General features: G+C 40.0%; 1 long non-coding RNA gene across 1 annotated transcript; it reads left to right on the forward strand.

Moving 5' to 3' along the window:
• The first annotated feature begins 11,028 nt into the window (after positions 1-11,028).
• On the forward strand, positions 11,029-11,559 carry LOC122988513. Its single transcript, XR_006404820.1, has 2 exons — positions 11,029-11,097; positions 11,211-11,559. It is a non-coding gene; the product is annotated as an uncharacterized LOC122988513 (long non-coding RNA).
• Positions 11,560-12,917: the final 1,358 nt, after the last annotated feature.

The raw sequence follows: 12,917 nt of genomic DNA on the forward strand, positions 1-12,917 counted from the left end.
TCCAATTTTTTTTTTTTTTTTTTTTTTTAGATAAAAACAAACAAAAACAAAAAAAAAATTGCTATGGACACACAATCAGAAGGCCTCAATCACAGCTTTGGAATCACATCATTTCAGTCACAACCAGTTGCCTTTTGAGTTGAAAATTGTGCTTTCACTTATGGATACCCCAGTCCACATATTTTTGTGTAATTCTGGCAGTTTTTCATGGTTTAGGTCCCTCCGTTCCAATTAAGGGAAATCTTAATGCTGTAAAATACAATGATATTTTAGACAATATTGGGATTTCAATTTGTTGCAAAAGTTTGGGGAAGACTCTTTCCTGTTTCAATATGACAATGCCCCACACACAAAGCTAGGCCCGTAAAAAATGGTTTTCCCAGTTAAGAACTTGACTTGACCATCCAACAGCTTTGGGATAAACCTGAACACAGACCGCGAGCCGGGTCTTAATAGTTACTCCCTGCAGCCACACAGGTTTCACAGTCTTGTGGAAAGCCATCAACAATCACATATGGATGTAATGTGCAGGTGTCCATATACATTTATCTGCTTAGATTACTCAAGTACTTTAATAAAACTGTGTGTTGATTGTTAGCTGTCACATGATACAGCAATTAAAAACAAACAAGCGAGTACATTTAAAGCAAAGACCCTACATTGGACTGAATTGTGGTTCTTCTGTGAATGTCTCTGTTTTTGGTCCACAAAAAAAAAAAAGAAAAGAAAAAGATGCAGCAAATTCTTATGTGTTTATGTATCATTCCTGACATGTGATTCTAAATGTCTCAGTAAAAAAAAATCAGGGTCCATTCTTAAAAAAAAATTTTAAAAAATTGCAAACAGTGTCTCCCATCTGAAAGCTGAAGTGGGTGGTATTTTTCGAAGAGAAAGCTCATTCCTCCCACTTTTCCCACATTCACATGAATGCAGCATCTCTCTCTCTCTCTCTCTCTCTCTCTCTCTCTCTCTCTCTCTCTCTCCTCTCCCTCCTCTTCCCCTCCTCTCTAGCCCACCACCCTGGTCCCCCCTATGTGGGCGGAAAAAAAGGGATTAAGAGCATGGTGGCCAGCGGTTGTCTGGTAACAGCTGGATTTGCCACCATTGTGCTCTTTGTTTAACATTGCTGGCAATGTTTTCCGCTGGATAGTACTAGTTTTAAAACAATTTCGAAAAAAAAAAAAAAAAAAAAATCTTTTGCCCTGTTTGCTACATTAGTAATGCATCATTATGCACACATGATTACCTACTATATTTAGCATGCTTTCACATCTAGACTGACAAAAAAAAAATCACATGCCCGTGGTTGTCGACAGTGCTGAGTGTCTCCTTCCACTCCAGCATGATGATGAAACCCTACCTGCCTCATTAATGACTTAAACACAATGCAAACCCTTCATCAGCCTTCAGTCATGTTTACACTCATGCACCTCCAGAGACCGCCGTGTTTCTTGATAAGCAGTGAAAGCAGCTTGTCTCTTTCCCTCTCTCAGTAGAAGTGGAGCAGATGGAATTATTGCTCATGCAAAAGCAGCTTGCCACTTCAGGGACAGTAAGCCGTTGGGAGAGCATCCTCTTGCAGCACTGTAAATATTGTAAGGTATCACCACACAGCATAGGAGCACATGTGACTGAATAATTAATAGGAGCTGTGTCTTTGACAGAAATACTTTGGAGGCCATTAGCTCGGCTACCTGGCCGGTGAGAGCATATTTGTCAAAAGAAAGTAATGCCGGGGTGGTGATTGATTTCCCATGGCTGCCAGGTTAGAAACAGTGCGCCTCTGTACATTAATATCATGTGGCATCTATTAGATAGGTGACTTCCTCAACGTGTCTAGCCTGGCTGCCTCTGCAAAGACTGCCGTATCAAAATTTAAATTGTCATCATTAATTGCTGGTGCTCGGGGAGTATCTCGGAACATCACGTCTGCCTCTCCTGCTGTGTCTTAGAGAAACTCAGTCCCCTGCACACATGCATGCATACACAGATACAGTAGACATAAACGTACATGCACACAAACACACACTTTTTTACTTTTCATAAATTTCTGATTGATGCCTCTGCAGTCTTTTTTTTTTTTTTTTTATAAATGATAATTGCAGCTCCTGTAATGTGATCTCCTTTTATCTCACAAGAGTTTAAACACCCATGTCTTGAAGTGTAAAGTCAATAAAAGTATGTGTGTGCTTTGACATAAAATGAAGCGCTATCCACAAAATATGACTGCAGTGGCAAAACAAATAAAGACAGAGACCACACTTCTGTATTGTTTGTTTGTTTTGTTTGTGTCGTTTCTAACATACTTCTAAGAAGTGAAGAAAATATGAACGTACAGCCACGGTTTCTTTTCTATGCAAAGCAATAAGTTCAAACATAAATGGTCCAACATTTGCATAGCAACTCGGAAACCCTTTCACATTTGAATAATCTCTAATTTCTATGCTTTCAGGCATGGTCAATTCACCATATTGGCAAGTTCTGAAAAGAAATGCCAAATGACATGGCAAATAATGCAGTTTTATATACCTATTCCCTTCATGTGTTTACCTATTTTTTTTCCTCTTTGTTCTAATCCTTTCCAAAGCTCCAGGTTGGTCTGTACTTTACTTTTTCTCTCAGACGTTGCTAGAGGAGGGGAAGGTTGGTTATCTCGACGGTACGCCCTTTAAGAAATGCAGTCTCAGATGAAATGTGAGCTGTTATTGCTTCTCTTAAAGAGTGCAGTCGCAATATCCTGTGGCAGAGCCTCAAGAGCAGGCAGGGACGTCTCTGTGAATATCTTTGCCTTCACTCAGACTCAGGCCCTTGTTCAAAAAAAAAAATGGGGGTCAGCTGTGTTATAGCCTAGGACATCTTACTAAGAATTAAGCCCGATTTTACTTCACTCAATTTTCTGTTATCTCTGGGGCAAAACATGGTGTAAAAATTACAAAGGAGACTTTTATCATTTAAATCATACCAGGACAGATTGACTGACATGTTTGGGGAAAAAAGTAGCTTTTTCTGACTGCAATTATCCTTATTCCTCCAATCAACACATGCTTTAATTATATGTGTTTGCATTTTAATTAAATTTAAATCATTTGCATAAATCTGACATATGATACATACAGGATGGATCAGAAAAACAGCCTCCTAAGTGGTGAGAGATGCATACATCCACATTAATGTGAAAAACATTTTTTCTGAGCAGATCCAATCAGAAAATGCATGCATTTCACACAGTTGGCAGACACTTTGGACAGTAGCATGCCTGTCAAAATGGATTGATTCTCATAGATGAGCAACAAGCAGTGCAGTGTTTCCTGTCAATATATAGAGACAGAATAATAAGAACTAGCATACATGTGTGATTGTCTCTGCTTTTCACAAAAAAAGAGGAATCTGATTTCAGTCTGTATACAGGAAACACATTTTAATTCCATGTGTAAATCCATCTCAATCATATCCAGACACGTCTAGACACAAGATACTTGTCATAGCACGGGCTAAAGAAAGCCAGAGCTGTCCGATCTTCACTGCCAGATATAGATGTGGTCAGACAGTCTGCAATCCGGCCACAATGTACAAATGAGCAATGTAAACAAGACAAGCTGGAGGTGAAAGCAGGAAGTCATGTTGGCAGTTACGAGGGATGCATTCCATTCCTTTTTTGAGAAAGTACGAGAATACTGTGGTGTGATCTTTTCATTAACAGTCTTTAAAATCAAGTATTAAAAACTCCATTCAACTGACAAACATCTTTAGTGAGCAGTTTACATGTTTAGTAGTTTAAATGTAATTGAAGTATAAGACTAAAAACACTACTTATTTATGAAATGGTCTGATGCGGTGTGGCTGCTGTTATTCTGAATTAATGCAGTCCACACACACATACAGATAAATTAAGGAGAAAGAGAGTCGAGAAAACATCATGTAGAGGTATTGTTGTCATTGTCATTGGCATAATCGCAAAATCTCAAAAGTTACATCTTGAGAATCAGATTAAAATTAAACTTTTTAAAAATGAGGGATATTTCTTACGAGTGTAGTGTGCTTTTATTTTGAAAGTTTGATTGACAGGATGAGAATTTTCTGCAGGGTGAGACATGTCTGTCTTGCTCACACCTGTGTCATCAAAATTATCCAAGTTCTGGGCCCATTCACTTGAATTTCAATTAGTAAATTGGAAACTCTTGATGAGTTTGTGTGTGAAACAAATTATTTTCCTAATTTTCATCAAAATTGGGGGCAAAGTCTTATTTTGAAAGGCTAATTGCGGACTTCCTGTTGGATTTAGGTCAGGGGTGTCAGCATATGATTTGTAGGTCTTTGTGAGACGAATAATTCAGTTTTGGTTTGATCTCTCTATGACATTCCTACGGGCTGTGGCAGCCATTTTAGTTACATAGGTGGCGCTAGAGAGCACATTTTTGGCACTATAGGGGTTAATTTTTATATTTTATCAAATTTTTCACCAGACCTGATGTGTGTGCCAAATTTGGTGAGTCAAATTAAGGTGTGATGTGCCGGAATAATAAAGAAAGAAAGAGAGAAAAAAAGAAAGAAAGAAAGAAAGAAAGAAAGAAAGAAAGAAAGAAAGAAACACATGAAAAACAAGGCTGTTTTACAGTAGTCCTCTGCCTTTTGGACTCGGTCCCTAAAAATGAAACAAAAATGTGACTCAACCAATGTGTTTACAAGAAGTTATGAAATGTGGAGTTTTGACATACTATGGTGAACTGGGTTGCATTAGCTCAGGAACCAGCAAGGCAAACTTTTTTTTAACTTTATTTGTACAACACAGCACAGTTAGTTTTTCAACACTTTCTGTCTAAGAGGAGGGCATGCCATTATTGGTGTATGGAACAAAACTCATGGTTTGACATCTCTGCTGACTCTTACATTGACTGAGGAACACTAAATGGAAAGCAAACTGTTTTGGTATTGGCTGAATTTACAATTTACAATTTCATTTAGCAGATGCTTTTATCCAAAGGGACATAAATCTGAGAGCTGATACAACACCAACAGGGATCAAGTCAGGAAAGAACAACACGAGTGCCATAAAACTAAGTTTGAGTCTGACAGGACGTAGATGCCAACAGCCAGTGCACAGAGGCAATGAATAGAGTGCACAGACTGTATAGAGGTAGATTTTTTTTTTCTTTTTTTTCCCTTCAGTCCATCAAGTGCGGAGGTGTTGGTGAAAGAGCTGGGTCTTAAGTCTTTTTTTAAAGATCGAAAGAGACTCTGCGGATCAAACAGAGCTTGGTAACTGGTTTCACCATCGGGGAACTACAGAAGAGAAGAGTCTGGCTAGTGACTTAGGGCCCTGTTGTGACCTGAATGTGGGAGTTCAGGTAGGCAGGAGCTGTTTAAGTTGCTGTTTTGTTGGTGAGTATCAGGGTTTTGATTTTTATGCGGGCGGCAACTGGTGGCCAGTGGGGGGATATGAACAGCAGGGTGACGTGTTGTTTTGGGCTGGTTGAAGACCAGACAGGCTGCCACATTCTGGATCATCTGCAGAGGTTTGAACATACATGGGGGGAGGCCTGCCAGTAAGGATTTGCAGTAGTCTATGTGTGATATAATGCAAGTGTCAAAGTGGGTCCTTTTCTTTTAAGTTTTCTTATTCACTTGATCTCAGTAATTGCATGTTTTTGCTTTTAGTTTGGGTTTTATCAGCATATTTATACATATTTTTATATTATTTATTATTCTTGGATTTGTGTATTGCATGGTTTGACTTTTATATTTTGCTTGGTTTTATGGATTTCCTGTTTTGATATTTTGCATGTTTGGGACTGAGAATCAGAGAGTGATAAGAAACAGCTGTATCTAACTGGACCACACCCCCCACACAGCACCAGATTGGCGGACACAGGACAGTGTGAACCACGGTGTGCAACTGAAATGGACAGAATACAGAACGACAGAGTTAGAGCCTGAAACGAGGTAACGCACAGATGTCCGTGGACAAGCCAGACAGAACGTGGAGAGAGTTGGTTCAAGACCCACTATACAATAAGTAAAGGAACTTGAACCAAGCAAGCTAATCCTGTGTATGAGTGTAAGCTGTTGTTGGTGTGAAACCACAACTGAAGGTGCTTGTTTCTGCTCAACAGCGACCGCAGCAACGCCTATGAGGAGATAGGACAGCTGATCCGGAAACAGAGCGGCCTCGCGACTACTGCCATAGAAACTCCTTTCTCCTGTGCTGCCCCGAGGAACTTAAGTTCACTTCACATCTCCCCTTTCTGAACTATATTCTTATTAATGGTATTGGACTCTTGCATGCCATTTTAAAGGACAGATATTAACTGTTTTACTTTTGTATCATTTTACCATGGTATTTTTAGTTCTTATTAAATTATTTAAATTGTACCTGTGGTGGTGTATTTCTTAGCAGTGGAAACAGTTTTTATTGCTGGTAAAAAACAGAACCTCACACTATTCCAGGGCAAATCGACACAACCGAGCAATTGAGGTCACGTTGTGGTGGTAAACTGGCTTTCCATGAATAGGCCAGTAATTGTGCGAAGATAACATTCATGTCAATAAGAGATCGTTCCCAAGGGAACTCGGAAGGGGATGATCAGTGAGGTCACATTTGAATTTTCTGTGTGTGATGAGAAAAGGCCACTACGCCATGTGTATTCGGAGAAATGCGGAAGATACAAAGTAGAACTGATACATGTTAGAGAAATGTGAGACACCATTGTTTTCTGAGATGAGTCATGTTTGGATTATTATCAAAGTGTTGATCAATTCATTATGAGAGGTATATAAGTTAATGTTTTATGATTTTTCATTTGGTTCTTTATCCTAGGATCAAGGCCTCGGTTTGCTTTGTATTGCTCTTTATGCAGAGTAAACCTATTCAAATTGAACTCTACCAGCTTCCAGTGTATTTCTTTGAGTCTTTCTCTTACAGGTTTTGAGTTTAATACTAAATTGTGACCTGAAGATTTATCGGCCCATCTGAAGATTTCCCACAACAATGTGAACTTTAAAGGTTAGTTGGTCATCATCATGACACTCATGTTTCAGGCAGACTTTGTTGGGTTGATTTGAGTTGGATGCTGATGTCTTGTTGTATAGAGGGACTGGCTGGGATGACAAGGAGCTTGGTCTTACAGATGTTAAGCTGAAGGTAATGTCCTTTCATCCATGCTGATATATCGGCAAGGCATGATGAGATCCAAGCCGAGACTGTGTGGTCTTCTGGCGGGAATGACAGGAAGAGCTGGGTATCATCAGCATAGCAATGGTATGAGAAACCATGGGAGCGGATTATTGCACCAAGTGCAGTCGTGTATACTGAAAAGAGAAGGGGACCAAGCACTGACCCTTGAAGAACCCCTGTGGATAAGCTGTGTGGTTTGGACACTTCTCTCCTCCAAGATACTCTAAAATATCTCCCTGAGAGGTAGGACATGAACCAGTAGAGGGCAGATCCTGAGATACCAAACTCAGTGAATATGGAGAGGAGGATTTGGTGGTTAACTGTGTCAAAGGCAGCTGACAGATCTAGAGCTGAAGCAAGAGAGCTGAAGTATGACCAGCATCCCTAGCTGTACGTAGTGATTCCATAACTGAAAGGAGTGCAGTCTTGGTAGAGTGCCCCTGCTTAAAGCTGGATTGATTTGAGTTGTACAGAAGTGAAACCGGTTTCTAATTTTCAAACCTGGGCTGGGTTGAGTGTTGGTTTATACATCTTGTGTGGTAAATTACCAGGAAGTGTCAAGGCTGAACAGGCCCTTTCAGGTTTTCACAGCAAGGCAACAGTTGATGGGTGCGACCTGTCAGTTGACTCACCTACTAAAACTCAGAGTGAAACCAGTGTACCACACATTAACATGCAAGAAAGTGCCATGCAGAAAGCAACACTTACAGTAACTTAACTGGTAACACTGAGAGACATTGCTAATGCCACCCCTCCTTGGAACACTACAATACTATATGGACTGATTGATATAGTGATATGTCCTGCCCTGCTTCTTGAGTTATGTTTTTAATGTTTTATGTAATTTATTAATCATTTCCTGTTTTATTTTTAAATACTTACCTCTCCTCATTCCAGATACTTCACTTCCTGCCCCTGTGTCTTTCCCACCTGTGTGATTGTCTACCCTGCCCTGATTAGTTTCACCAGTCCCTCATCATTATTCCCTTCTAGTGTATTCAGTGTTCCCGTCTCTCAGTGCCAGTTCGTCATATTACCTCTCCGTGTCATTCCAGCCTATTTCTAGTGTGTTACTGTCCTGTTATTTTTGGTCCCTGCTTTGTTTTCTCCTGAACCTAGCCTTTGCCTTCTCCTCTTGCCTGTTACTATACCATTTGTTACATATAGTTGTGTTGTAGATTGCAATAGGGCAGGTAAATCCAAAAGCTAACATCTCAAATGGTCCACTACCAATTTGATGTCCTTTTCCATGTCACACTCTCAGATTATAATATGTACTGTACCATTATACAATTAATTTTGTATTGATATGCTTTAAAACAGATGTAGAGAGTAGGAGGAAGGCAGGGAGGCGGGGTGATTTTGAGAGGCTGTCTATCAACCACACAGCTCAGCTTCAAGGCTCTGTGTGGGCCACCAGACACCTGGATGAAATGTCCTCTGCCAAGAGACTGAGCACATACCAGCTGCTGTAAAATGACCTCTGACCTCTCCGTGGAAGAGTAGATGAAACTATAAAAATATCATCATTATTATCCGCACCCATGAAAATGTTTTTCATTAAAAACATTTTATTTGTGTAAAACCTGTTGATTTTTAGACTGTAGATTGCTGTTACAGAGCAATAGTCAGTTTTTATTATGATCATAACTATCAGCAACATAAATGGCCAAATAGTTTTCCTTTTAGCAATATTACAATAAATTCCTTTATTCTTAAATGTTCTTCATTAATATTAATCAGCCTATGAATACAGCTGTGAGTGCTAAAGAATGGGTATTGAGATACTGTAGCTGTACACTCCAGCACCAACTGACAGACTGACAAAACAACTGGCTGCTAAATGCTCCGTTCACTTGCTAAAGAGTCAGATATGATATGTCCTTCAGGATTTGGTAGGAAACCAAAACAGAGCTAAAAAGGATAAAACATATTGGAGTTACACTGACCAGGCAGCTATTGCTGTAACTACTTCCTGGCGAACAACCTTTGCAGCATTGTTGCTATGTCTACCTGCAGTTTAAAATAAATTGTGTGGATTATTATTGACCAGAACTACATTTGAGGTGTCCTGGAATACAATTTTGATGGATGTAAAAGCCAAAAAGAAACATCCTATTATTTTTTCTGGGGCCATGGTATAAAGACATACAATACATTCCAAATGAAAATAGCGGGATAAAGTAAATTAAGTCTACACATGAGTTGGAGCCTTTGGGGCCCTTTGCAGTGTCAATGTGTCCTGCAGAACCAGTCAGAGAACCAGGAATTGTGCCAAGATGCGGCAAGTTTCTGACCTACAGCAGCAGACACCAGACAGATAAGAGATCAGTCAATGGGAATTCTGGTGGGGTCATTCTCTATTAATGTGATTCTGCTTAAATGTTTGTGTTACCAAATGGTATTCAGCTGACAGAGCATGGCTGGTTAGGAGAGATAGCCTCCTTTTAGATCTTCAGGGATAGTGGAGATAGCATCCAGGAAGATGCACTGAGCACCTGTTTATTTCTGATAATGTAAGCAGCACTGGAACTGGATGTGGTTCAAACACTAACATTTTCAGTCCCAGCTTTTCTTTAACAGTCAAAGTTTCTAAAGAAAACCCAAAACTTTTACCCCTACAATATATGTTCCTGGAATTGTGGAAACTGCAGTTTTTTTAAGGATTCCTGGTGGAATCATTTATAAGCTGAAATTTATATTGGTGAAAATGTGACCCAAAACACCAAAAAAAAAAAAAAAAATGCTTTCTCACTTCCCCCTCATGGTATCGAGCCTTGCAGATTGCGTTGATTTAATGTGCTGAGCAGTGAGTGTTTTCAGAAACAATTTCTCCATTGCTGGGGACAATCCACAGACCTCACTGCCAACAGTTTTCATGGACTATAGCAAAAACTCCTCCGATGAAAACTGTTCACTGTGAGGTTGGTGGATTATCCAAAGAAACCAGGAAATTGGAAAGACACATTGCTGTTGAATGTTATTCAGTTGTGATCAAGACAGATTATCTCAAAACCTCGGCCTATTTAAACCGTTTAAATCCTGGCTTTTAACTTTCATAGAGCATTTTTACACATGTTCACCTCTAGTTTTGGAACTTTACCTGTGCGTAACATAGACATCTGATATCATAACAGTATAAAATAACAGAAAATCACAAAAAGCATGATATGTCCCCTTTAAAGGCCAGTATACATGATAAGAACAAAGTTGTATAATGGTACTTTTGAAGGACGCAAAAAGGGTGTGTCTATTATCTTCCCGGACATCGATTACAGATATTCTGCCAAAAACTTGAAAATGACAAATTTGTAGCTGTATCTGGCAACAAAAGCCTATATTTGTGCCATTCCTGCTGATTTTCTGGAGAACACAGAGCTGCTGATTGATGCTGAATGCGACTGAGACCAAGATTCTGTCTTTTTCAGCTCCACAGTTGGGGAAGCTTTCAAGTGATTTTATTTTTTTTCTTGCTTGGCCTTGTACAAAGTCCACATCATGATTCATGCTTCCGTGACAATGCGAGATCAAATAAAACTGGATTGGTGCATGCCAGCCTGATTTGCCATGTGGGGTTTTCATTAGCAGGAACTGAAATGAAAGCTAGATAGACTTAGTTATGCAAGTGGGAAAGGAGCGGGCACGGCATCTCACATTACCACTGTAACAGTCAATGGTCAACACTGTTATTGTTCAAGCACCTAATTTGTGTGCTGTGGGTGTGATTTTCATGTGTGGTGTGGTGTGAATTGCATGGTGATGGGCTGATGGTATACAGGTGTGCTTGGTGTGACCTCCTTTCTACAGTTACTTAACCAGCCACACACACACACTAGAGTCAATCAGTTTGTTGTGTCCTCTTGTGTGCAGTTACAGACTTTAATGAGTGAATTTAATGTAGTTTCGAATTGTTTTCCTGTGCAAGTGTAAGACTCTGAGTGTTTATGTGGGTTGGTCTCTGTATTCTATTTTGTGCAAAATTTCGGTAGAAATGATGTTTGCAACTCACTGGGTCAGTTTGCTTGTCTCTTGTGGGTAGTGTGGAGGTGTGCTGAACCTGCTGCTGGTTTTCCACTACATGAAATGGCTGGGTCGATGTCTGGAGAGCTGTATGGTGCAGAACAGCAGCTGATTAGCAGAGCCCCAAGAAAATACAGCCTAACATTGATGCAGCCGCCAAACAGCCATAAACCAGTGACCAGCAACAGCACAGTAGTCCTTGGCGTGATAGTTGCAACACGCAGGGAAGAGAAGCTGAGCACACCCAGCCACAGACGTCCTATTCCCCTTATCCAACTGACTCTTAACCCTCCTGGCTTTGGCTTTGTTTTAGCTCTATTTAGTCATTTATTTACTAGAATCTATCTAGTAAAACATTGTGATTTTTTTTTTTAAAAAACTACACAGTCTGTTGCCTTTTGCCCATTTCTTTATACACTGGTTGGTCAATTCTGAACTGGGTGTTTTACACCAGCAGGTTCAGACAATAACATGACTCTGTTGGTGTCATGTGGTTGGCTGTACGTGGACTTATGCAAGATCAAAGCCGGACTCTTGTTGCCTCAATATAGGTATGTCTCTCGGTGGAAAAAATGTCCTTTTTGATTGCTTCAAAGACAACTGTCTTTGTTTTCTTGCTCCAGATGGTTTGAGGTAGTTTGCTCTCTAAATTAAACATTCCTCCAGTTTGTTCGAAGGACATACATACGGCTCCTTTTTCATCCAGGATGCATGATTACTCATATTCTATCTTGCGGCCACCAAAGCATTTGTGAGAGTAATCTATGATTAATTCATGTCATAACCCGATACTTTGTTTGTGATATTTTGCCTGGCACTTTAGCTCTCCTTTCCCTTATTTAGTGGAAAGATGATACAGTGTTGACTGAGTTAGTACTTCATTATAACTATCAAAGCAGCATGAGAAAACTCTCTTTGGTGAGCCCAGTTGGAAGGAGGAAATGGCAGTTTAAATTAGCATTATCTGACAAATTAACTTCGTGTTTTATTGTAAGTAAACTTCACACTCTGTATAGCAAAGTAAAAAAATATCCTTTTTGTATTTGTTTTATTTTTTTTTAATCCACAGAGAGCCTGCCTCTTGTAATCTACATCAGTGGGAGATTTTCTTTGAATTTCCTTCCATCACTTACTGCTGAAATGTCCCAGTTGTTACCAAACTGGACACCTGATATTACATTTAGGAAATGCAGTGTGATTTATGCAAGTTTGACTTTGTTGCTCATGGTAGCTTTGGCTTACTCATGAGGTGATACAGTGGAGAATTTGTACTTTATACGTGTGGGTTGTTTCTTTCTTTAAGCACACAAGCACAGATGTGTGTGCTTTTCACACACTGATACTGTGTCAATGTTTCTCTCTCTCTGTCACTATGTTATTTTTGGGTTTTTTTGTACACATGCATGTGTGGGTGTGAGACTTAGCGTACCCGTGTTTGCCCCCCCCCCCCCCCCGTGTGTAAGTGAGTATGTGTGTTTGACAAACGGAGGCCGCTGTGGACGTGTTGGTGGTAGGATGGGTAAAACGCAGAGGTCAGCTATCACTTTGAAACATGCTGGTCCTTATCTCTGTCACGAGGCCTAATAGAGTAATGAATCAACATAAAGCCTGGGACTCTCCTGAATGGACTGCTGCCTCCTCCACCAACACTGGCGCTTTACTTCGTCTACACTTACTGCCTCTGTAAGCATCTTTTGCCCTCCACCGTTGTTTATGGGTGGTTTTC

Source organism: Thunnus albacares, chromosome 9 (genome assembly GCF_914725855.1).
Source record: "Thunnus albacares chromosome 9, fThuAlb1.1, whole genome shotgun sequence".
Taxonomy (NCBI): domain Eukaryota; kingdom Metazoa; phylum Chordata; class Actinopteri; order Scombriformes; family Scombridae; genus Thunnus; species Thunnus albacares.